We start from the raw sequence: 25,809 nt of genomic DNA, 5'->3' as shown, positions 1-25,809 counted from the left end.
AAACACACCTGCAGGTTGGACCAATAGGATGATGCACTCTGGTTCCTCCACATGCAGATCACCATAGACAAAATGCAGTACCATACCCTAGCCAGTTATAGGTCACTCTCCATGTCCCAAAAAGATTACAAGACATACTTCAACCTCCTGGAAACACTTACCATCCAATGCAACACCCTACTCATGGGAAACTTGAATTACCCCTCTATAGGACTGGACTCCTACATGGCCTAATATCTATAGGCAAAGAGATTCCTGAAATTTGTAAATATAAACAGCCCTGATCAAATGGTGAATATGCCCACTAGAGGCTCCAGTATACTGGACCTAGTGCTTATAAATATGGGAGAATGCTGCACCATCACCAGTGTCTCATCTTCCCTGGTAAGGTCTGACCATAAACCTATCATCTTTGAAATCAAAATCAACTTATAAGCAAGGGCATTGCATTTAGGTCCAGAAAGGTATCATACCACTGTACTCAGCACTCATCAGACCCATCATAGAGTATAATGCCCCCCTCAGGCTGTACTTGACTAGAGCATGTGCAGCAAGTAGAACATCCACAAATGTTTCTTCAAAAATAATTATTCTGATGAAGTTTATTCTTGAAGACAAGGAGCTAATTGTGTGTGTGTCAGCCTAAATAAACTTACTTCATGGTTCATAAGTTACTAGTGCACAATTTCCCTTCTGGAGTTGTAGACTGCCCACAGCTGTAACTGCTTTTTGGATTTTGGAGTTGTTTTATATATTTTTTCTAGGCTGGTTTTCCTCCATTCTGTTTTATTGTGGATTAGCTTAAGAAGGAAGTTATCACCATTTGGAACAGTAGACGTTACTCAAAACTATCTAAATAGTTGTTTAATGTTTATTGACATTGTTATAAAGAGTGCATTGTAAACAAACGTGTTTTTTTAAATGAAGTAAGAAGTTGTAGCTGTTTTTTTTTTTTTAAGAACTGAAAGCTACCTGGCTGTATTAGTGCAGACAGGCATGTTTAGTGAGCTATACAATGTAATGTAAAAGGAAGCCTTATAGAAGCTCATTCAGAGAACATTCTTCCTTTATGAAAACAGATTTTGTGGCCAGAGCAGTGGCTTTGGAAGTGAGGATCAACCAAAATGAGGGCAGACCTGGAGCAGAAACTGAAAATTGTTCTTGACAGAGAAATTCACAGAGCCCTATCGACAGAGACTGTTTCCTAGCAGTATAGGACACTGAGTTTAACTGCATTAAACATAATTGCTATGTTTTTATTTAAGCTACAAGATTTTGCTTTCCTTAAAGAATCTGCATTTAGCATCATATTTTTATAATACACTTTTTTTTATAAGACTGATGATCTTAGTGACGTTAGGCATCCTCATTGGCAGAGAAAATGGGTAGGTATTTTGTCACAAGTTATTAATGCCAAAGTTCTGCAACTACACCTATCACTGTCAATATGAGTGTAATGCCCCAAATTGAAAGAGAGTTAGAGAGAATGCTAGTGTTGTGGTATGCTTTAAGTGCTCCTGAATGTTGATCTGTGTGCCACAATGACCATAGTAATGCAGCTACTACAGTTTATAGTGACTGTAGCTAAAGGGATGGTCATAGCAGCTAAGCTGATGGATACCCTGAGAGTTGAGTGACTATTAAAAATATGTACACAGGGAGGACTTACAAGCATATCTTTTATCAGTATTCCTGTCAGGAAGGATGGGACTGAGCTGAGTAGGCCAGGATCTTAGCCCATTTAAAGAGAGAACTGACAGCCTTCTGGGATATGGAGGGGACTGATTACCAGGATTATAATAATGTCAAAAATACTTTACTTGACAGAGCTGGTTGGTGTTACCTGAGTTACACAAGCTCAAAAGTTTAATAGCTGGACAATTTCTCATAACACAATGGTAAGGTTACAGTTCTATAACTTATGGCATATTACTGATTTATGGCTACATCTGGAGAGTCAGCATAATAAGAGTGAATTGATAAAAATAATAGCAGTTGACCTAGTGCTTTAAGAAAATGGCTGTGTTAACTGATCCTGAAGATTCAGAAAAGCTATCATGCCCTGAATCCATGTATACCTCTGAGTCGTCTAAACCTGTAGTAAATCCTTAGTCAAACATTGGTAACAACATTTAACAAATGCTGGCATACTCTGGTTTAAATGTGGCAAAAAGATTTCTCTATCAATGATAATAACATTGCTAAACTGGTAAAACTTACAACATTTGAAAAACATGCTGCTAGTAGTATTATGCCACTAGAATATGATGCATTATCTAATAGAATAGTTTAAGTATTTTTTGCTGTACATTTGCCTATTAAATTAAATGCAATGTTGTAACTGATGGCAGAGAACTGCAAGGGCTGTTAGGCAGAATGCTAACATTTATTAAAGGACAGTATGCACACAGGAAGATAACTATTACCAACAAAACAGTAGCAATGGTATGCAATTGATGGTGACACAAACAGTACCCTATTACTCAGATAGAAATACAAGCTGGGTTTGGAAAGGTAGTCCTTCCAGTTGTTGCTCTTCCCAGTTTAATTTATGACATGACAGGTAGCAAGTTTCTCCATTTTAAACAGCTGGGGAGGCAACAGGGAGAATATACTGTGTAATCCAAACAAACAAATCCAAACTGCAACTCAGGAAACAAACGAAGGCTCAAGGACACAAAGTCTCCAAAGCGAAAAAAAGTAAAAATAGGTTTATTACTTTGCAACTAAACAGTATGATACAAAAATAAACGGTTAAGCTCTTTTCGTCTTAATTTAGAAGACTTCTTCAGACCTACAACAGTAGCACAAGTGCTCACTTTAATACAGACCACATGGTGGTTTCAAAAACATTAACCAATGGTATTGCATAAGTAATTAAGTAATTAAGCTTGGACACATGACATCAGCAACAAGTCAAATACAAAAACAACTGTGAAAACCTGTAAAGAACAACAATGTATAGCTGCTTTTGTGCACAAATGAAGACACATTAAATCACTGCATTTAGATGGACAGAGTGTAACTCTTAAAATATGTGATAAAAAATGATGAAAAAACTATGGAAAATATATAGATAAATGTAAATGTTTATATACACATTATTATTAGTTACAAGAGCGCTCCACGTGGACTAAAAGAACGCTGCACTCAAAAATAAAATAAAATAAAATAAAATAAGAGACTGCAATTTCAACTTTAACCAGTGTTGGTCGACTCAACTGTAATGCTTTCACAAATCACCAACAAAGTTTTAAATCACCAACATCACTTACCATGAGTTGCATAGCCTCCCTTTTACTTATATCGCCACAATTTCTCTCACAACCAATAGCAATTCTTGATGTCCCTTCCCTTTTGTATAATATAAACTTTCTTCAGTAACATCCTTCATCCTTCTTTCTATTCTCCTCTGTATTATTCCCATAAAAAGTTTATAATCTGTGTGTAGTTTGATGAGTCTCCATTTTTAATTCATTCTTCTCAACTTTCTTCCATATGAATTTTAATATCCCACTACATAACTCTTCTTAAACAAACCATTCCTTCAACCATTTATTCAGTACATTTACAAAATACTTTTTGCTTATCCATTAATTTCTTGTACATTCCGTACCCTGTACCATCTGGGCCTCATACTGAATCAATATTTACTTTCCTAAGTACTAGTCACTGATAGTAATTCTTTCTCAAAGTCTTGTTTAACTTGCTCTGGAAAATTCCTAACTCTCTTTTGTCTCTTATTTTACATCCTTATACTCCTATACATATTTTCACATGCCATACCACAATACTCATAGTTGGCTATTGTGTTCTTCTTAATGCTCCTTTTACAGTTGCCATTTCTCTCCTTATACTAATATCCTCCTTTACTATTTTACCCAAATATACAGATACCTTCTCCCTTGTGAATATCTGCCCAAACAGTCATGCCTTATTTTTTCTTAATTTTTTTTATATATTTCTTTTTTCCATATCATAATAATGTGCTGTATTATTCTCTAAATTCTGTAATACATTTCTATGAAGTTTCCCATATTTCAGCTTCTCTTCCTTGTTTACATCATCTTTCCACTGGAAAAAAATGTATACTTCTTTTCAATTCAATCTACCATTCAGACAGTTTTGTAAAGAAGTCCTTCATGGTTATGTGATCCTTCAATAACTGCAATACTTCACACTCTTCAGTTTCATCCCGTAATTGCAATTATGTTTATTCCCTTTCCTATTTTAATAAACTCCCTTTCTTCCATAACCTCCATCCATATTGCTAAATGGTCTTTGAAATCCGTCACAACCGTATCACAATCTATTACCCCCTCAAACCTTCCAGTAATGCAAAATAATCAATTTCAGATTGATAACTGTAATGCTGCCAGCCTAGCTATCTGGAATTTTGTAAATAATTCTGTAATTTGTGAATATTAATATGATTCATATGCTTGTCTTACAAATGTAAGAGAAATGCATGTTATGTACTGAACTTCAAGTATGTAACCACAGTGTACCCTACTGGAAAAGAGCAGAGATGTATACCTATGCAAATGTATGTTTTAACAGTAGAAGTTGGAATATACAGAGTTAACTTGCAAAACTTCATGAAAATAAGTGGAAATTATTTTATGATGTGCTATAAAGTTAGTTAATACAGCAAGAAGACATGATGTCTAGAGCTAGAAGTTTTTCCTATTGTCTTGAAACAGAAATAATTACTAGGTTTCAAATGTAAAGTGTTTTTATTACTCTGTGACTTCCTAGCAGCTGCACATCTGAGAGAAGTATTTTTGACACAGAGATGTTGGTTTCTATTAGCCTGGGAACTGAAGGCAGGTGACCTGTGTGCCACAATGACCATAGTAATGCAGTTACTACAGTTTATAGTGACTGTAGCTAAAGGGATGGTCGTAGTAGCTAAGCTGATGAAAGAGTTATGTCATCCAGCTGACCATGCAGTAATGTTTTAATAGCAATTTGAGAACTCTCTCAGAGAATGTGCATTTTGCATTTGTCTTTGGACCTGGAATCATCCTCTCATCAGCACTTGCCTTGCTAATAGTAAGTAACTAGGGAAAAGTGATTTCTTTTAGATATAGATAGGAATATAGTGAAGATTAGTTTAGGTATTTTCTGTATTTATTTCAGACTGTCCTGCAATGTTTTTTTAAATATTTTCTGTGATTCTGAACTCTGTAATCACTGTGCTGAGTTATTGAATATTGTCTTGTTCTTTTATTTATTATTATTAAATATGTTTAAACCTTTTAATTGTGGCTGGTTTGTTTAGAGATATGTTAGCTCTTAGAGGGCTTGCATATGTATCTGGTGACACTGTATAGGCCACTTCTAAAGAGCCTTGGCCTTGGTCACACGTACCATTTGGATAATAGTAACATCACATAGTACGATTGGTCAGCCTTTGTGAAGGGCCTTATAGTAGCTGATAAAGAGATAGTTGGTGGCAGTGATAACTACCTTTTAGTCTGGGCAGAAGGGTCATAGATAGTAAACCTGTGCCAGCCTTTCCCAGGAGTGTGTGTGTGTGTGTGTGTGTGTGCGTGTGTGTGTGTGTGTGTGTGTGTGTGTGTGTGTGTGTGTGTGTGTGTGTGTGTGTGTATAAGTCAAATCTCAAAGTGTATGTGTCAGCTACTTGGGCAGGGACACAAAGCACTGGTTGGACAGAGGGTGCTGGAGGTTTTGGCTGGACCGCTCGGCTGAGATCTTAACCCTGTATCTCTGCCAGTGGGGAGCATTTTTTGGGGATCTGGCGAGAGGGGGAGAAACCAGCTCCAGACTGACTGTGACCTTTGTGTGCTCTTAAGGGAAATTGTACTTTACTGTGTGTGTACTTGTCATCCTCCCCATGTGTACATTCCTCGCTGGTGTTAGTGGCAAGGATTGAGGCTTCTTGATTAGTGGGCTAGTGCAAGGAGCATCACAGTAACCATTACATAATCAAATATTTGATGAAATATATTCTCTCTCTTTCCTAGCTAGTTGTGTACACATATAATGTTACAAACATGTTGCCTCCACCTCACATCCAAAACAGGAAACCCTCCCATCCTTACCAATATTACATCCAGCATTTTTACTGTTTTTTGTACAACACAGCCACTCCAGAACAACTTCACTTGTAAAGGTAATTTTTATATTTCCACCCAATAATTTTTCTTTTTGCAGTTTTTTCACTTGTCAGGAATCCACATCACATTTAGCACCCCGTTCCAGTACCCCTATCCATCTTACAGTGGTAAAAATACTGTTTTCATATATTGAAAGTTATACAAAAGTGTAGCTTTTCCTTCTTTTTAAGTTGAGGGGAAATATTTTTATATTTTCATTTTCTTATTTTGACTCTTTCCTAAATTAATATATTTTTGGTATTGTGTAGAAATAAATCATTGATCCTTGGAATCAGATTTTTACTAGATAGAATATCAAAAAATATTAATGCATATCCCTTCTCCTGACCTTTCTTCCTGCATGCAATTTATTTCCTCTTTTTTCTCCTCTGTTTTATCTTTTTCTATAGTTTCTTCTTCAGCAAGTTCATCCTCTCCCCAGCCTCTTTCTCACCTTCCTCTTGTATTTTTTTTCTTTCCCCCCCCCTTCATTATCATTATTTACTGTTTGCTTTTGACAGTCCATTCAAAAGCATCCCTTTTTTATACAATCTGCATTCAGTCGCACACCTTTTTGCTGTATGCCATTTCTCCCCACACTGATTACACTGTATCTTGTCACAATCATTATTTAAATGAGAAAAGTACCCAGAAAACAAACATATGCTTGGCAGCATATCTTAATATCCTACTATGACCAGCAACAAAAATAACAACTAACAAGTGTTTTACCATGTCTTTTTTCACATTTCAAAACATCAAAACAGCTTCCAGCATCCACCCTCCATTCCATAAGTTTCTCACATCACTAACTTTCACAGTGTTATCAATAGTTTTACACAAATCATGCACACAGTTTAACATCCTCTTCTTCCAGTTCATCAGTTCTACTCTGCAATGTAAAACTTTAATAGCTAAGTAGTTAAGTTACTATCATGAGAAAAATAATTGTTACATGGATAAATGTCCCTTTTGTTATACAGTTCAAGAAACTTCATCAGTCTCTCAGTTTCAAATGTTAAGTCATAAAAATTCTCTCTCCTTATTTGTATAATAACTAAATTTCTTGAGCTTTAGACCCAGAACAGTAACCGAATTGTCACAAACATAATACCTATTTATTCTCACAGTAGGTCTTTTGTTTAAAAAAAAAATCAGTTTTACTTGCAGTTTGTTGCTGTACTCCTTTTTTCTGCTGTCACTGGTGCTTAAAGGTTCATAGGTTCATAGTAGGCTATCAGCCCTAGGGCCTCTACAAGCCTAGTCATAACAATTCCTTGGCTATTTCTTCCCACACTATTTACTTCCCTGGACCCCTGTCTAGCATTTTTTAATTACTACATTCTCTGTTGCCACAAAACTAGACTCCTTCTCAGTTTGTTACTGCTTTCATCTTTTGCTTTCTGTCACTGCTGCATAAGTTTAACTGCTGCATTATCTGTTGCCACAATACCCGTTTCTTTCTCCACATTACCATCCTCTGTGCTTCCCAAAAAATTATTTGCCATCTGACCCCATGAAACAACAGAACTGTCATCTGGATCATCCTGCTCAATTATTTGCAAATGAACATCATCTGCAAGCCCGCTCGACACCAGTTCTGTTATCAGCACCACTCCAACAGACTCACATTCTACATTCTCCATTTAGACAGCTAAATGGGGATCATTTGTTATCATCCACCACACAGGAAGCTTTATCTGCATTCTTATACCTCTTGTCAAACAAATATTTCTCCAAATTTTCCATCTCCAAACTCTCCATAGGTTTTCTCTCCCCTTCCGTGCTGCTGCTTAACTTAGGCATTTCCCTTGCTACTGTAGGAGCCCATGTAGCAACTTCAAAGAGTAGGATAAGTTCCCCAATGCCCTGGCCAAATGTGTTCCTATAGTATAAATACCACCTCAGGTCTCTCCTGAAAAGGGGGTACTAGCCTAGTGAGACTAACGTGGTCATCAATGGATAAATAAATATATAAATACAAATCTGAAAGTAAGGGAAAGTAGATATCCTGTGCAGAGAGAGAGTTAAGAGAAAGAAACTGGAAGGATTGTGTTCACTTACCCTGCAATGGAAACAGAGCAAAATAATGAAGTTCAAGAAAAAAGGAGAAAGTAATGCTTAATAGTGAACAAAGTAACCATGAACAGAGCCCTAATGATATTGCTACTGAGATAAAATAAGGAGCTTTAAGCAAAAGGAAGAGGGTTCTATGCAACAGGTTCATAAAGAAAAGGAAAAGGTAAAATATAAATAGAGCAGAAATAGCAACTGAAACCAAATACTACTGGTATGAGTTGCCGTCCGTAGACACTGTAACTCACCGTACTTGTGCTGGCAGGGGGAAGCAGGACCTTCTACTTCACAACAGTTTGACCTTAAAGAAACCCCAGTCTTAGCTGACCTTCAGTTAAGTAGGTTCAGTTTTAAAAATGTACAGTTAGAAGATGGTGATACCTTTACAGAGCAAGAGAACTATAGCTAGAATTGTAGGAGGAAAAATCTGAAGAAGTTTCTACTTCTTACCCATACTTTGTGTTACAAAGTGATTTACCATAAATGTAAAGATAGACAGGAAGTAATATGACAACTATTGGCACCCAAACCCTACAGAAGCCTAATAATAATATTAACGCATGGACATGTACTAAGGGGACACCAATGAATGGATAGGACTAAAGTACTGATTCCAGCAAGGCTTTTCTGGTCAGGAATAATACAATAAGTTGAAGGCTTATGTGCTCATTTAGGTTTTAAAAATCCTTTGATTCCAGTCCTTATCACAGACTTGATATCTGAGCATGGTGCAAAGAAGACTGTTGAGCAATTGGCAAAATGCAGCAATGGATGCCAATATGTTTAGTTATTTTGAATTGTGCAACTAAATAACGTGAAGTTGTCCCACTATGTAAATCTAATGTAAAATCTATAACCAGGAAGCTAGTCTTCTTATTTCCCAGGGTAAGGAAACCAAAGGAAGCACTCATTGATTAGGGACTCCCTTTATGTCTAGAATAATGCACTAAGTGTGCCAATGCTTTAAGGTCAGACAACTAAAAACCTCAGTTTAACATCCACATATGGGTAGATTAGCGCAGTGTTTTAAATGAGCACTGAATTCCATGGTAAGAAAAGTTATTGAGGAACATGACAAAAACTTGAACAGTTAATACTATACCTACTGTTTGCCATTAGGACAGTACTACAGGCTTTGACTGGAATCAGTGCATTCAAATTACATGGCAGGTACCCTCATGGGCTATTAGATATTACCAGAGTAACTTGAGAAGAAGCAGAGGATACCACATTTAATAGTGTTATGGTGTACTACACCAACTTGCTAGACAGGTTGAAAGCTAGTCATGTCCATGTTAGAAGAACCCATGAAAATGTAAGCCCGGGAGGGTTTAATCTGGAGACCAGGTATTGATTTTGGTCCTTGTAGCAGAAAACAAGTTTTTCGCTTAGTGGCATTGTCCATTTCACCTAACAGAAATATAAATATGGTAAACGGCAGAGTTAGGCAGACAGGTAAGCAAAGACCAAGATAGATGCACCATACTAATGTTTTGAAACCAAAAGGAAGTACAAACGTTGTTAGTTAGTTTAGCAGCAGAGATTTGAGATTCTGATAAAGAAAGAAATCTGATGTTTATGCTTATAGCTGAGATAGATGATATTCTGTCCAAGCCACCATACCTCTCAGTCTTGTATCTAAAATGTATGGACAAAGCCTCACAGAATGTGGGGACAAAGGCCCCAAAATAGAGCAATTTTAAATATTGCTTTTATAAACTTAGAACGTTTCCAGAATAACAGAATTTCTCTTAGGATGCATTTTTCTGGAGAATATGAAGTCTGAAACATAAATGTATATCATTATTTAGTGACTTCAATCCTCAGATCATCCCAGTGATTTGCCAGAAAATCACAAATTTTATGAGGAACAGACCAAAAATATAAGGCAAAAATCTGGACATTCTGTGAAAATTTGTACAGTTGAGATGTATGGAAGCCACAGAAACAAGAAATAAAAGATTTTCTTTTATGTAAGGAAGTGTTTCAGACCTGTCTGCAGAACAGATTTGATTCAGTACCATATTAATACTCGCCCATTAGAGAAAGTTAAAATAAAACCTTATGAATATCAGGTCATAAAGTAAGGGAGTAAAAGAAGAAATGAGAAGAATTAAGAAAATGCTCCAATTTGGGGTAAGTGAGGAGTTCAGAGGTATGTGGAGCAACCCCATTGTGTTGGTTCCAAAACTTAATGGAACAATCAGGTTCTGTAATGATTTTAGGAAAATGAACAGCATTTCAACATTTGGCAGCTATCCCATACCTAGCATTGTGTTAATAGAAAGGGGTAGGCAAGGGGAAGGAAATATTGCATTACATTAGACCTGATTAAAGGTTATTGGCAAATCCCTTTAACAATTAAAACAAATAAAAGAAAGCCTTCTCAGCACCAGTGACATGATTACAGGATAATGTTCTTCCTTTTGTGCTAAACGTTGCCCCCTCAATCTTCCAAAGTTTAATGGAAATTCTTGAAATACCACACCAGCTATGCTGCATAGTACTTATATAATGCTATTAGACACTCAGGGGAATAGGTTCAAATCTACCTAAGACACTCTTAGGGTTAGTGAGATATTATTGGAAGCTCATGCACCATTTTGCAATGATAGTATGTCCCTTCACAAATCTGATCAACGGGAACCTGCCTGTCAAACTAAAGTGATCAAAAGGAGCAAACACTGCTTTAAGTTATTACAGCAAACATGCTCAGAGCTTGTGTTAACATATCCTGATTTCAAAAAAACTTTTTTTTCTATTTGGATACATTGGTGGTAGGTAAAGGAGCAGTGCACTGGGTCGATATTACATAGATGAAGTTCTGTAACTTCGACTACCATATGTACAAACACATATGTCCGAAGTTACAGAACTTCGACTATGTATAAAAAAATTAAAAAAAAAAGCGGAAAATAAAATAAAAGGTTATATGCAGGGAGGCAAGCCCCCCTGCACCTCCCACACACCCCCTCTTTAAATATACCAACTCCGAGGTCACGCTACAGTGCAGTAAAGGGAAAATTTCCTTTACTGCACTGTAGTGTGACTTCAGAGTTGGTATATTTAAAGAGTGGGGGGGTGTGGGGGATGCAGCCCCCCATGTGGGGGTGCAGAGTGGCTTGCCCCCCTGCTTACAACCCTCAGGTATGTTCTTTTTCTTTTTCTTTTCCTATCGAAGTATGACAACTTCAAACTTATGGTTTCAACCATATCACGTTTGAAGTTGTCATACTATGACTATGTAATATAGACCCCAGTGTACTCATAAACCTTTATTGGAAAAGAGCATCCAACCTGTTTTATCAGTGAAAAACTAAGCAAAGCAGATGATGCATTCAGTGATCAACAGAGAATGAAGCCATCAACTGGTCACTTGGCTCTATAAAGCACTATCGTTTAGCAAGAGAATCTAGTCTAGTGGTGGACCTTGACCCCCTATCATGGTGATATTAACAGCAGAATTGGAACACAAACGTCTGTATGGGGGCCTTGTCTTCGCAGCCATTTAAGTTCAAAGTCCAACTTAAGGTGGGCTAGATCCACCATAATGTGGATGGCCATTAGCAGGCACACAGTTCATCCAATAGGCAAGAAACGTATGATGACGCCAAGATAGTGGTGGGTGTGTGCACAATTGTAGCATAACAGTGTGGTTCTCAATATTTGGAAGAATGCAAGTGACATGAAATGCGAAAATAGTTGCATAAATAGTGGTTATAGCAGTGTTACAAAAGTCCTTTGTAAATAGAGTAATGCTTTTCCAAATGAAATAAGAGTTTTTATTAGGCTGTGCCTGTTGAACAGAAAGATACTTGGCTGTTTTGGTGACAGCAGAATGCTTTATCAGGTATCAAATCTAACATAAAAAGAATTAACAGAATGCCCAATCAGAGAGCATTTTTCTTTGTAAAAGGGGCCTTGGTGTCCAGAGCAATGTCTCTAGGAGAGAAAATCAGTCACAGTGAAAGAAGACCTAGAAGGGGGCCTTAGAAATTGCCATGTGCAGAAGAATTCATCAAGACCACCAATAGGATACAACTGAGTTATAGGTGTTTGCTGTCCTACTAGTTAAATCACAAGACTTTATTTTTGCTTAATTTGTATGTAATAAACTGTATTTTTATAAGTTTGATTGTTTCAACAGACTTAATCATCAGTATGTAAATGCCAGGGCATTGATCAGTTTATGACTGACTTGGGACTTAGTCATTGTTTACTTGAGTCCTGTGATTTGTTGGTTTGTGAGTCGGTTTAGCACTGGCAAAAGGTGACATCTTAAAATACAGAGATGCAAACAGCTGAAATAATCATATTATATATAAACTGTATACTGAGGCTTTTAAAATGAGATGTTATATAGGTATGTACATAGATATAAAGCTAATAAACAATTTACAGTGATTGGCATGTTATGTGGTATGCAAACATTCTAGGGAAGGAAGTTAGTATAAAGCCCTCAGCCTATGTGGTTTGATTGAGAGTAAATAGGCTGAAAAAACTCAGGAAAAAATATGTCTGACAACAAAATGGACAACATGACTTTTCTATGAGACAAAGCTCCCAGGCCATCATGCAGGGGGCTGTGCTCCCTGTGAAATCATCTTCCTCAGAGACAATCCTGTCAAAGAAACTTTTTTTTTGTTATGTTCAGTCAGCCAATCAATTCTGTCAGACTAACCTTGTCAAAAAGTACCTGAATATAAAAATGTATGCAACTTCCTGGTGCCTAGCTTTTGTTTCCCTTTATGGTCTCTAGTTCATTCTGTAAAGTGCGATTTTGTGTTAAGTGAGACAAATGGCATAGCTGACTTTTGATCTGAATAACAAATTGTGTGAAAACCTAGTCACTCTCACAGTCTTTCATAAATATGGTGGAAAATACACTTGAATGGAAGGTAAGGGCTTGTACAGGGAAAAGAAAAACTATCGGGCTTGTTTTTGACTGATAACAAGGGGGTTGAGTACAGCTGATCCATATGACATCAACGATCAAGCTACAGTGTTCTTTGCAATCCCTACAATGGGAATTGCATGTTTTAGAGGCACAGAGATGTGAGACTTTGGGTGAGTTGGGGGTTAGAATCTGACTTCAGTTTGTTGGAAAAACATAGTAATAAGCAACGCAGAGAACTGGTGTGAAATAATGCAAATGAGTGCATGTAACGCCTCAGGGAAACAGTAAGGATGGAAATAAAATTAAAAATGAGGACAACGTAAGAAGAAAAGACAAATGGTTTATATAAAAATAGAATTAAGAGGAGTCAGCTCAGTGACACATAGAGAGAGTTCTCATCATTGACACTAGTGTTAATGTTGAGAACTCTATGTGTCAGCTCAGTGACACATAGAGAGAGTTCTCATCATTGACACTAGTGACAGAGGTTTGAGTAATTGAGTGCCAGTAGGTTGGAGAGTGAAAGGCAATGTATCGACAGCTGTCATTTTCCTGGGGGGTAGTGGGGGCTGTATCCAGTCTGTCTATAGATCCAGGTGGAAAACAGGATTATAGTACATCAGACAAACTGAGTTGGACATACAGTACCTTATGTTATATTGCATTTCTTTACATTATGTTTTCCTGACAGAAAGAGACAATAAGACGATGTAGTCTGGTGTTTCTAGAACATGTTACATTTATCTTCCCTTCATTCCTATCTTCTCCTTTGCTCTCTTTCCACCTTTCTCAAGCTCCCTTGAATACATCTCTGGGTTCACTCCCTCCAAGTTTTCTGGTGATCATTCCTGAAGCACTTAGACTCTATAATCTACTGTGTGTTCTCTCTCTCTCTCTCCCTATCTTTGCTTCCTTTCAGAATGACCCTTTCACACCTCTCTGACAAATTTTGTGCACCAGTACCATACGCCCTCTGAATTCAGTTGAAAGGCACTCTAATTTCTCTCTTCTGTGGCCATGTTCCTTCCCTTCCATCCCACGGATCTTTCTGTTAGCTGTCATCTGGATTTCTTTCATTGTCTTGACAACACCCTGTCTTCTCCATATGTGATCTCCAGAACTGTATACCACACTCAAAGTGTGGTTGAACCAAGGCCCCACAGAGTGGAAGCATTATCTCTTTTCTTCTGGAATCTAACCTCTTGAGGCTACACCATAACATTATGCTTGCTGTTTTCACTGTCATATCTTTTTGCTCTTAGTGGTCCAGTTGAGGTGTGATCAACACTCTGAAATCTCTTTTCTACTCTTTTTGCAATCAGCATTCATTCCTCTGGGTGATACTTCACACAGGGTTGTCGTGGCTGAAGAGCAGTACTTTGCATTTTTTTGCACTCTGCCACATCTACCGCCTTTCTGCCCACTTATTCAGCCTTTCCAAATTCTTCACTTCATTTTTTACTGTTAGTCTGATGAAGCATTCTTTGAAATGTGAAAGCGCTTACTGGTTTGAAACGTTTCTTTGTTTTTACAAGTGTATTTTATTTTCTGTTTGAGAAATAAAAGCTCAGCTTCTTATTGCTGTGGTGTGCCTCAGAGTTTCATCAATTGGACTTTGTGCTTATGCTCTTCGGAGGCACCTTGCCCTTGCTGGCTGATTTGATACAGGAATTAAGGCTTGTAGTTCCCATTCTCCTGCTCCATCCCTGTCTTTTACAGGGTACCATACTTGCTGACTTCCAGTTCCCTGGTGCTTCTATGCTAGATAGGAATAGGTTGAAGTTCTGTTGTCATGCAGTTTACTAATACACTGGCCAGATTCCTGAGGACTCTTGAAGGGAGCTGATCTGGTTATTGTGCTGGGTCCTTCTTTAGGGTGCCCAGTTCTCTTTCCACCTCCTGTTTCTCTACCTTCTTGTCTGCTCACTTCCCTTCTGTCCTTTGTGAAGATTGATGAAAAGTATTCATTCTGTACTGTGATTTTCCATGTTTTCTGTGATCTCAGTGTGAAATGTTCTGCTCCTTCCTTCTTTCTTTCTGCTATGTACCTAAATAATCTTGTTTCCATTCCTTATCCCTTCTGCTAACTCTGGTTTAACTCTTGTTTTTGCTAAAATGTTCTCATTTTTTTTTCTTTTCTGTTTTTGCTAGCCTCCTACTGTGCCCAGTTCACCTCCATATCGCCTCCTTTCCACCTCTTGTCAGTTCTGTTTTGCATTAATTGCTGGGTGCACACCCCTATATAACTACAATTGCTTTCTTCCCATTTTGCCTTTTTTTACTTTTGCATTATATTATATTACATTATAAATATTGCATTTATTGTCTTGAGAACAGCATCCCTGATCCATTCATACAGCATGTTCATATCTCCATTTGCTCCCAGTCTCTTAACTCACTTTTTACCACTTGTGATCTACTCTTCTAAAATCGAACACCTTGGCTTTTTGATATTTTTACACTTCCTACTAGTTTAAACCACACAGTCACATGAACATTATTGTATAGTGGTGCGTTAATCTGTTCATCTATGTCACCTTTTTCACTGGTTATGACCAAACCCAGAATGTTATCTTTTCTGGAACAGTGCTCTAGAAATTGGTTGAACCCATCATAGTTCAAGACCTCACTCAGCTCCATCTTCCTCCCTACTCTTTAATTTGAAATTCCAAGTATTTCCTGGCAGATTCATATTGCTTAAGAGTATTGCTCTCTTCTTCCTACTCAACTCACTTTGTCTCTCCTTCAGTCTAGTGCCTGGTAGATAATGACTATATATCAGTTCACTAGATCTCTATCCCCTTCCTCTGCCTTAATGGCTAGGACATCTAACCTAGCTTTTAACCCTGACTGCACCCTTCTTCACCTCTGGTTTGGTATTCCTTCTTCTCTCTCTCTTTCCCCTCACATTTGATACTCTCCTTTATGTAGATTGTTACACCACCCCTACTTTTCTCCTTCTCTTCCATCCCTGAGCAGTCTACAACCAGGCATATCTATCACCTTCTCTCTTGCCATTGGTCCAGTGATACCAGCAATGCACACATTCCCCTTTTGTATCACTGCTTGCAGCTTCCACACCTTCTTACCTTAACTACTTGCATAGTGAATAAGGCTACTCAGCCACACTCTGATTCATATTTGATGTTACTCTGCTTTTTCCTGAGTATAATTTTACCTCCCATTTACTGCCTAAACATCTATCCTTGTTCTGCATTTGACAATGTCCACATTCGCACATATTAGTTTAAAGATAAAGTTAACAAGAGGTAACGTTTCAACCAAGCACTTTGCGCTGCTGTCCCTCCTGGATAAGACTGAACATGCACCTTGCATAATGGGGTTCTTATTACGTGAGCACAGACACATTCTGTCGAATGCGTCTTGATCGAACCTAAAAGAATGAAAAGGCAAAATAGCGAAGCAGCCTTTAAGTGAGTTCTTTCCCTGGGAAAGAATTCGCTTGGCCGCTTCCATTAATTTGCCGTTTTCTGCACTGTAGTGCAATCTCGGAGTTGGTATATTTAAGTGGGGTGGGTGGGGGGGTGAAGCCCCCCGACTTTATGTAATGTTTTAAAGTTTATTTATTTATTTTTTGGAACAGCGATTTTTTACCCTTGGAAAAAAATCGCTGTTCTGAGGTTTCGACATTGTAAGCTTTCGTTTACATGGGGTTGATTAATCATCATTCACTTTTTTAAACTTTCGATGATGTAATATAGACCCACATAATTTTGTGATCCCTGTCATGTCTTCCCCCATCCTCTTACTAGACTGAAGCCCTTTTCCCTTGCCCACTGCTGCAGCCAGTGAATTCCTGTAGCCTAGCCTTCTTCTGTGTGTTATCTGTTGGGATATGTGAATGGAGACAACAGCCTCCAACCCTTTCTCATGGTATACCTCTAAAATCCTAAGAATCCTCTGGCTTTGCTTAATACCACCTTGGGTTTCTCATCTTCCAGATCACTGCTTCCTAAATGTAGCGCAGCACGCAGCTAATCCTTGACCTTGCTAATCATTTTGGTGATTCATTTCTATGTGCTACCTAAATTAAGCTCCAAGACTAGTTTCAGTGAAATTTGGTCTCCCCTTTCTTGCATTCCTGTACTCCTAGTCCCTTTTATGTCAACACTCACCAAAATCTTCCTTTCCTTTATTCCTTATCCCATTCTTATTCCCTGCCACATCTCACTGTTCCTATTATTTTTACATCTAGTTGCACTGTTCTTCATTGGTCTCACTGTCTGTGCTGTTTGCCCCATCTCTCCATCTCTCAGTTGCATTTAAGCTGTTCTACATTCATCCCAGGCTCTTACTACACAATGCTTCCACTATTCTTCCTCTTTTATTTGGTTGAGTATTCTTCCCTGCTTAGTTCTATCATGCTCATCTTGTGCTAATGGCTTCTCTCTGGCTTTATGACCACCTTATCACTTGTCATTACTCCTTGCATGTCTCTTTCCATCATAGTTTCCTTCTCCCTCCTTCCTTTCATGGCTGCATCTCCCACTTTCTTTATTATATCCTATGTCCCCCCAATTGCCTGTAATTCTCTGACAATCTCTGTCTGTCTTTCTATGTTCTCTGTATTTCACTCCCTAACGTTTCCCATCTGATCCTGTCTGCAGTTCTCCTTTTGCCTCCTGCTCTCAAGTTCTCACCTATATGTTCATGCTTGACTAACCCTTCCACCAGCATATCTAGCTGCTTATTCTACCAGGAAGCTTCCTCTTTATTCTGCAGGCCCCACATCCTCTGCTATCTAAAAGCTCCCTGAGCTAAACAGCTGCACTACACACTTAGCACCTAAAAAATCTTGCCTATATTTTTCTTGTTCAACCTGTTCAGTCTGCTTAAGTCATATTCTTGTGCTCCCTTTCTTCTTCTTCTTTGTTTTCTTTTTCTTTTTTATAGACATAACTTTATTGTACCAAGCTAGGCCTTTCTACTCTGCTTGTAAGACAATGTCATGGACCATGTCAGAGATTTCATAACTTAGTTAGAAAGGTACACGCAGATAACCTACAGCACAAAATGTGCTAATGATATCACATGCATGTGAACCTCACTGATGTCACCATATTGTATAAGTAGTGGGATAAGAGTAGGTCAAAGTGAGGATGATACCATGGTAGGACTCTTTTGTCCCTCTCGATCCTTTTGTGAAGATTTAGACAATGGAATATGGTGGACAGCGGATGGAGAGGTACTCAAAATAAATGTTAGAAAATATGAAAATCAGAAGAGTTATAATAAATTCTGCAGATGGAGACTACAAGGAAGCCTCAAAAAAGCAGGAAAATGTATCCATTGAGCTAATGGAGTTTAGTGAAAATAGACAAGTGAAGATGTGATGCATGGGTAAAGTAGATTATTCAGATAAACTGGGGAAATCAATATGATGCAAGTGGGCATTGGACAGCTGGAAAAAAAAGGAGACAAGCATGGTGTCTGAAAACCAGGAAACATGCTGAAAGAATTCTTCACCATATTGGTTTTCATGGAATGAGAAGGCAGGTTGCTAATAAGAAGGATATGGCTAGAGACAATGGAACAGATGTGGTGTACCCAAGGGAAATGTAGAAGAGAAGTTCTGTCTTTTCTGGAACTTAATAGTTAATATTAGCGTGAGTTGGCATTAGAGTTTGATAACACACTGGTAGAACTGTTGCCATCATGAGTTAGCATTAGAGTTTGATAACACACTGGTAGAACTGTTGTCATCATGAGTTAGCATTAGAGTTTGATAACACACTGGTAGAACTGTTGCCATTATGAGTTGGCATTAGAGTTTGATAACACATAGGTAGAACTGTTTCCTTCATGAGTTGGCATTAGAGTTTGATAACACACAGGTAGAACTGTTGCCATCATGAGTTAGGATTAGAGTTTGATAACACACTAGTAGAACTGCTGCCATCAAGAGTTGGCATTAGAGTTTGATACACTGGTAGAACTGTAGCCATCATTAGCTGGCATTAGAGTTTGACAACACACAATGGTAAAACTGTTGCCATCATGAGATAGCATTAGAGTTTGATAACTCACTGGTAGAAATGCTGCCATCAAGAGTTGGTATTAGAGTTTGATAGCACACTGGTAAAACTGTTGCCATCATGAGAGGACATTAGAGTTTGATAACACACTGGTAGAACTGAAGCTATCATGAGGTGGAATTTGAGTTTGATAACACACTGGTAGAACTGTTGCCATCATGAGCTGGCATTAGAATTTGATAACACACTGGTAGAACTTTTGCCATCATGAGTTGGCATTAGAGTTTGACAACGCACTGGTAGAACTGTTGCCATCATGAATTGGCATTAGATTTTGATAACACACTGGTAGAACTGTTGCCATCATGAGTTAGGATTAGAGTTTGATAACACATTGGTAGAACTGTTGCTATAATGAGTTGCCATTAGAGGTTGATAGCACACTGGTAGAACTGTTGCCATCATGAGCTAGCATTAGAGTTTGATAACACGCTGTTAGAACTGTTGCCTTCATAAGCTAGCATTAGAGTTTGATAACGCACAGAACTGTTTCCATCATGAGCTGGCATTAGAGTTTGAAAACACACTGGTAGAACTGTTGCCTTCATGAGTTGGCATTAGAGTTTGATAACACACTGGTAGAACTGCTGCCATCATGAGCTGGCATTAGAGTTTGGTAAAACACTTGTAGAACTGTTGCCATCATGATTTGGCATTAGAGTTTGATAACACACTGGTAGAGCTGCTGCCATCATGAGCTGGCATTAGAGTTTGATACACTGGTAGAACTGTTGCCATCATGAGTTGGCATTAGAGTTTGATAGCACACTGGAAGAACTTTTGCCATCATGAGCTGGCATTAGAGTTTGATAACATACTGATAGAACTTTTTTCATCAAGAGTTCGTATTAGAGTTTGATAGCACACTGGTAAAACTGTTGCCATCATGAGCTGGCATTAGAGTTGGATAACACACTGGTAGAACTTTTGCCATCATGAGCTGGCATTAGAGGTTGATAACACACAGGTAGAACTGTTGCCTGCATGAGCTGGCATTAAAGTTTGATAACACACTGGTAGAACTGTGGTTGGTAACACAGTGGTAGAACTGTTGCCATCATGAGTTAGCATTAGAGTTTGATAACACACTGGTAGAACTGTTGTCATCATGAGTTAGCATTAGAGTTTGATAACACACTGGTAGAACTGTTGCCATTATGAGTTGGCATTAGAGTTTGATAACACATAGGTAGAACTGTTTCCTTCATGAGTTGGCATTAGAGTTTGATAACACACAGGTAGAACTGTTGCCATCATGAGTTAGGATTAGAGTTTGATAACACACTAGTAGAACTGCTGCCATCAAGAGTTGGCATTAGAGTTTGATACACTGGTAGAACTGTAGCCATCATTAGCTGGCATTAGAGTTTGACAACACACAATGGTAAAACTGTTGCCATCATGAGATAGCATTAGAGTTTGATAACATACTGGTAGAAATGCTGCCATCAAGAGTTGGTATTAGAGTTTGATATCACACTGGTAAAACTGTTGCCATCATGAGAGGACATTAGAGTTTGATAACACACTGGTAGAACTGAAGCTATCATGAGGTGGAATTTGAGTTTGATAACACACTGGTAGAACTGTTGCCATCATGAGCTGGCATTAGAATTTGATAACACACTGGTAGAACTTTTGCCATCATGAGTTGGCATTAGAGTTTGACAACGCACTGGTAGAACTGTTGCCATCATGAATTGGCATTAGATTTTGATAACACACTGGTAGAACTGTTGCCATCATGAGTTAGGATTAGAGTTTGATAACACATTGGTAGAACTGTTGCTATAATGAGTTGCCATTAGAGGTTGATAGCACACTGGTAGAACTGTTGCCATCATGAGCTAGCATTAGAGTTTGATAACACACTGTTAGAACTGTTGCCTTCATGAGCTGGCATTAGAGTTTGATAACAGACAGAACTGTTTCCATCATGAGCTGGCATTAGAGTTTGATAACACACTGGTAGAACTGCTGCCATCATGAGCTGGCATTAGAGTTTGGTAAAACACTTGTAGAACTGTTGCCATCATGATTTGGCATTAGAGTTTGATAACACACTGGTAGAGCTGCTGCCATCATGAGCTGGCATTAGAGTTTGATACACTGGTAGAACTGTTGCCATCATGAGTTGGCATTAGAGTTTGATAGCACACTGGAAGAACCTTTGCCATCATGAGCTGGCATTAGAGTTTGATAACACACTGATAGAACTTTTTTCATCAAGAGTTCGTATTAGAGTTTGATAGCACACTGGTAAAACTGTTGCCATCATGAGCTGGCATTAGAGTTGGATAACACACTGGTAGAACTGTTGCCATCATGAGCTGGCATTAGAGGTTGATAACACACAGGTAGAACTGTTGCCTGCATGAGCTGGCATTAAAGTTTGATAACACACTGGTAGAACTGTGGTTGGCAACACAGTGGTAGAACTGTTGCCATCATGAGCTGGCATTAGAGGTTGATAACACACAGGTAGAACTGTTGCCTGTGTGAGCTGGCATTAAAGTTTGATAACACAATGGTAGAACTGTGGTTGGTAACACAGTGGTAGAACTGTTGCCATCATGAGTTAGCATTAGAGTTTGATAACACGCTGGTAGAACTGTTACCATTATGAGCTGGCATTAGAGTTTGATAACACACTGGTAGAACTGCTGCCATCATGGGCAGACATTAGAGTTTGATAACACACTGGAAGAACTGAAGCCATCATGAGGTGGGATTAGAGATTGATAACACACTAGTAGAACTTTTGCCATCATGAGTTGGCATTAGAATTTGATAGCACACTGGTAGAACTGTTGCCATCATTAATTGGCAATAGAGTTTAATAACACACTGGTAGAACTGTTGCCATCATGAGTTAGGATTAGAGTTTGATAACACACTGGTAGAACTGTTGCTATAATCAGTTGCCATTAGAGGTTGATAATACGCTGGTAGAACTGTTGCCTTCATGAGCTGGCATTAGAGTTTAATAACACACTGGTAGAACTGTGGTTGGTAACACAGTAGTAGAACTGTTGTCATCATGAGTTAGGATTAGAGTTTGATAAAATACTGGTAAAAATCAAGAGAAAAACGAGTTGAATGGTAGGAGAAAGCTGAAATAAGCAAATACGAGTAACATAATGCTAAAGCAACTAAAAACTTTAATATGGTAAGACCACACCATATTAACTCATTCACTCCGGAGCAGCTCTTTGGAGTGTGCACCTTTAACCCCTAGTGGGCGTGGCTTAAGCCTTTAAAAACTAAGTTATCACCTTAGAGTTCTAGAAAACTCTCATTGAAAGAGGTCAAATATCAATAGAGTTGTGTTTGCCATCACATATGGCTCAAGACAAAATATCCTGGTACCTCGCAAGTAACATGGTTTTGGAATTATTAATGCAAATATGAACAATCCATATAGTTTTTAGTTGCTTTAGCATTACGTTACTCGTATTTGCTTATTTCAGCTTTCTCCTACCACTCAACTCGTTTTTCTCTTGATTTTTAGTAGTTTTTTTGGTTTTCTTGTTTTTTTGTTGAACATACTGGTAAAACTGTTGCCACCATGAGTTGGCATTAGAGTTTGATAAAACACTGGTAGAACTGTTGCCATCATGAGCTGGCATTAGAGTTTGACACAGACACTGGTAAAACTGTTGCCATCATAAGGTAGCATTAGAGTTTGATAATAAACAGGTAGAAATGTTGCCATCATGAGTTGGTATTAGAGTTTGATAACACACTGGTAGAACTGTTGCCATCATGAGTTAGCTTTAAAGTTTGATAGCACACTGATAAAAATGTAGCCATCATGAGTTTGCATTAGAGTTTGATAGCACACTGGTAGAACTGTTGCCACCATGAGCTGGCATTAGAGTTTGATAACACACTGGTAGAGCTGTTTCCATCATGAGCTGGCATTAGTTTGACAACACAGAATGGTAAAACTGTTGCCATCATGAGAAGACATCAAAGTTTGATAACACACTGGAAGAACTGTTGCCATCATGAGCTAGCATTAGAGTTTTATAACACACTGTTAGAACTGTTGCCTTCATGAGATGGCATTAGAGTTTGATAACACACAGGTAGAACTGTTTCCATCATGAGCTGGCATTAGAGTTTGATAAAAAACTGGTAGAACTGTTGCCATAATGATATTGCATTAGAGTTTGATAACACACTGTTAGAACTGTTTCCATCATGAACTGGCATTAGAGTTTGATAACACACAGGTAGAACTGTTGCCATCATGAGCTGGCATTAGAATTTTATATACTGGCAGAACTATTGCCATCATGAGTTGACATTAGAGTTTGATACACAGTTGGAACTGTTGTCATCATGAGCTGGCATTAGAGTTTGATAGCACACTGGAAGAACTTTTGCCATCATGAGCTGGCATTACAGTTTGATAACACACAGGTAGAACTTTTTCCATCAAGAGTTCGTATTAGAGTTTGATAGCACACTGGTAAAACTGTTGCCATCATGAGCTGGCATTAGAGTTTGAAAACACACTGGTAGAACTGTGGTTGGTAACACAGTGGTAGAACTGTTGCCATCATGAGCTGGCATTAGAGGTTGATACACAGGTAGAACTGTTGCCTGTGTGAGCTGGCATTAAAGTTTGATAACACACCGGTAGAACTGTGGTTGGTAACACAGTGGTAGAACTGTTGCCATCATGAGCTGGCATTAGAGGTTGATACACAGGTAGAACTGTTGCCTGCGTGAGCTGGCATTAAAGTTTGATAATACAATGGTTGAACTGTGGTTGGTAACACAGTGGTAGAACTGTTGCCATCATGAGTTAGAATTAGAGTTTGATAAAATGCTGGTAGAACTGTTACCATCATGAGCTGGCATTAGAGTTTGATAACACACTGGTAGAACTGTTGCCATCATGAGCAGACATTAGAGTTTGATTACACGCTGGAAGAACTGTTGCCATCATGAGCTGGCATTAGAGGTTGATAACACACTGGTAGAACTGCTGCCATCATGAGCTGGCATTAGAGTTTGATAACACACTGGTAGAACTTTTGCCATCATGAGTTGACATTTGAGGTTGACAACACACTGGTAGAACTGTTGCCACCATGAGTTGGCATTAGATTTTGATAATACACTGGTAGAACTGTTGCCATCATGAGTTAGGATTAGAGTTTGATAACATACTGGTAGAACTGTTGCCATCAAGAGTTGGAATCAGAGTTTGATAACACACTGGTAGAACTGTTGCCATCATGAGTTGGCATTAGAGTTTGATAGCACACTGGTAGAACTGTTGCCATCATGAGTTGGCATTAGAGTTGATAACATACTGGTAGAACTGTTGCTATAATGAGTTGCCATTAGAGGTTGATAATACGCTGGTAGAACTGTTGCCTTTATGAGCTGGCATTATAGTTTGATAACACACTGGTAGAACTGTTGCTATCATGATTTGGCATTAGAGTTTGATAACATACTGGTAGAACTGTTGCCATCATGAGTTGGCATTTGAGTTTGATACACAGGTAGAACTGTTGCCATTGTGAGCTGGCATTAGAGTTTGATACACAGGTAGAACTGTTGCCATCATGAGTTGGCATTAGAGTTTGATAACACACTGGTAAAACTGTTGCAATCATGAGCGGACATTAGAGTTTGAATATACACTGGTAGAACTGTTGCCATCATGTGTTGGCATTAGATTTGTATAACACACTGGTAGAACTGTTGCCATCATGAGCTGGCATTAGAGGTTGATAACACACAGGTAGAACTGTTGCTTGCATGAGCTGGCATTACAGTTTGAAAACACACTGGTAGAACTGTGGTTGGTAACACAGTGGTAGAACTGTTGCCATCATGAGCTGGCATTAGAGGTTGATAACACACAGGTAGAACTGTTGCCTGCATGAGTTGGCATTAAAGTTTGATAACACACTGGTAGAACTGTGGTTGGTAACACAGTGGTAGAACTGTTGCCATCATGAGCTGGCATTAGACGTTGATACACAGGTAGAACTGTTGCCTGCGTGAGCTGGCATTAAAGTTTGATAATACAATGGTAGAACTGTGGTTGGTAACACAGTGGTAGAACTGCTGCCATCATGAGTTAGAATTAGAGTTTGATAACATGCTGGTAGAACTGTTACCATCATGAGCTGGCATTAGAGTTTGATAACACACTGGTAGAGCTGTTGCCATCATGAGCAGACATTAGAGTTTGATTACACGCTGGAAGAACTGTTGCCATCATGAGCTGGCATTAGAGTTTGATAACACACTGGTAGAACTGCTGCCATCATGAGCTGGCATTAGAGTTTGATAACACACTGGTAGAACTTTTGCCATCATGAGTTGACATTTGAGGTTGACAACACACTGGTAGAACTGTTGCCACCATGAGTTGGCATTAGATTTTGATAACACACTGGTAGAACTGTTGCCATCATGAGTTAGGATTAGAGTTTGATAACATACTGGTAGAACTGTTGCCATCAAGAGTTGGAATCAGAGTTTGATAACACACTGGTAGAACTCTTGCCATCATGAGTTGGCATTAGAGTTTGATAGCACACTGGTAGAACTGTTGCCATCATGAGTTGGCATTAGAGTTGATAACATACTGGTAGAACTGTTGCTATAATGAGTTGCCATTAGA

Source organism: Protopterus annectens, chromosome 8.part0, assembly GCF_019279795.1.
Source record: "Protopterus annectens isolate FY-2018-M chromosome 8.part0, PAN1.0, whole genome shotgun sequence".
NCBI classification, from domain to species: domain Eukaryota; kingdom Metazoa; phylum Chordata; order Ceratodontiformes; family Protopteridae; genus Protopterus; species Protopterus annectens.
Note: the sequence above shows the minus strand (reverse complement) of the source record.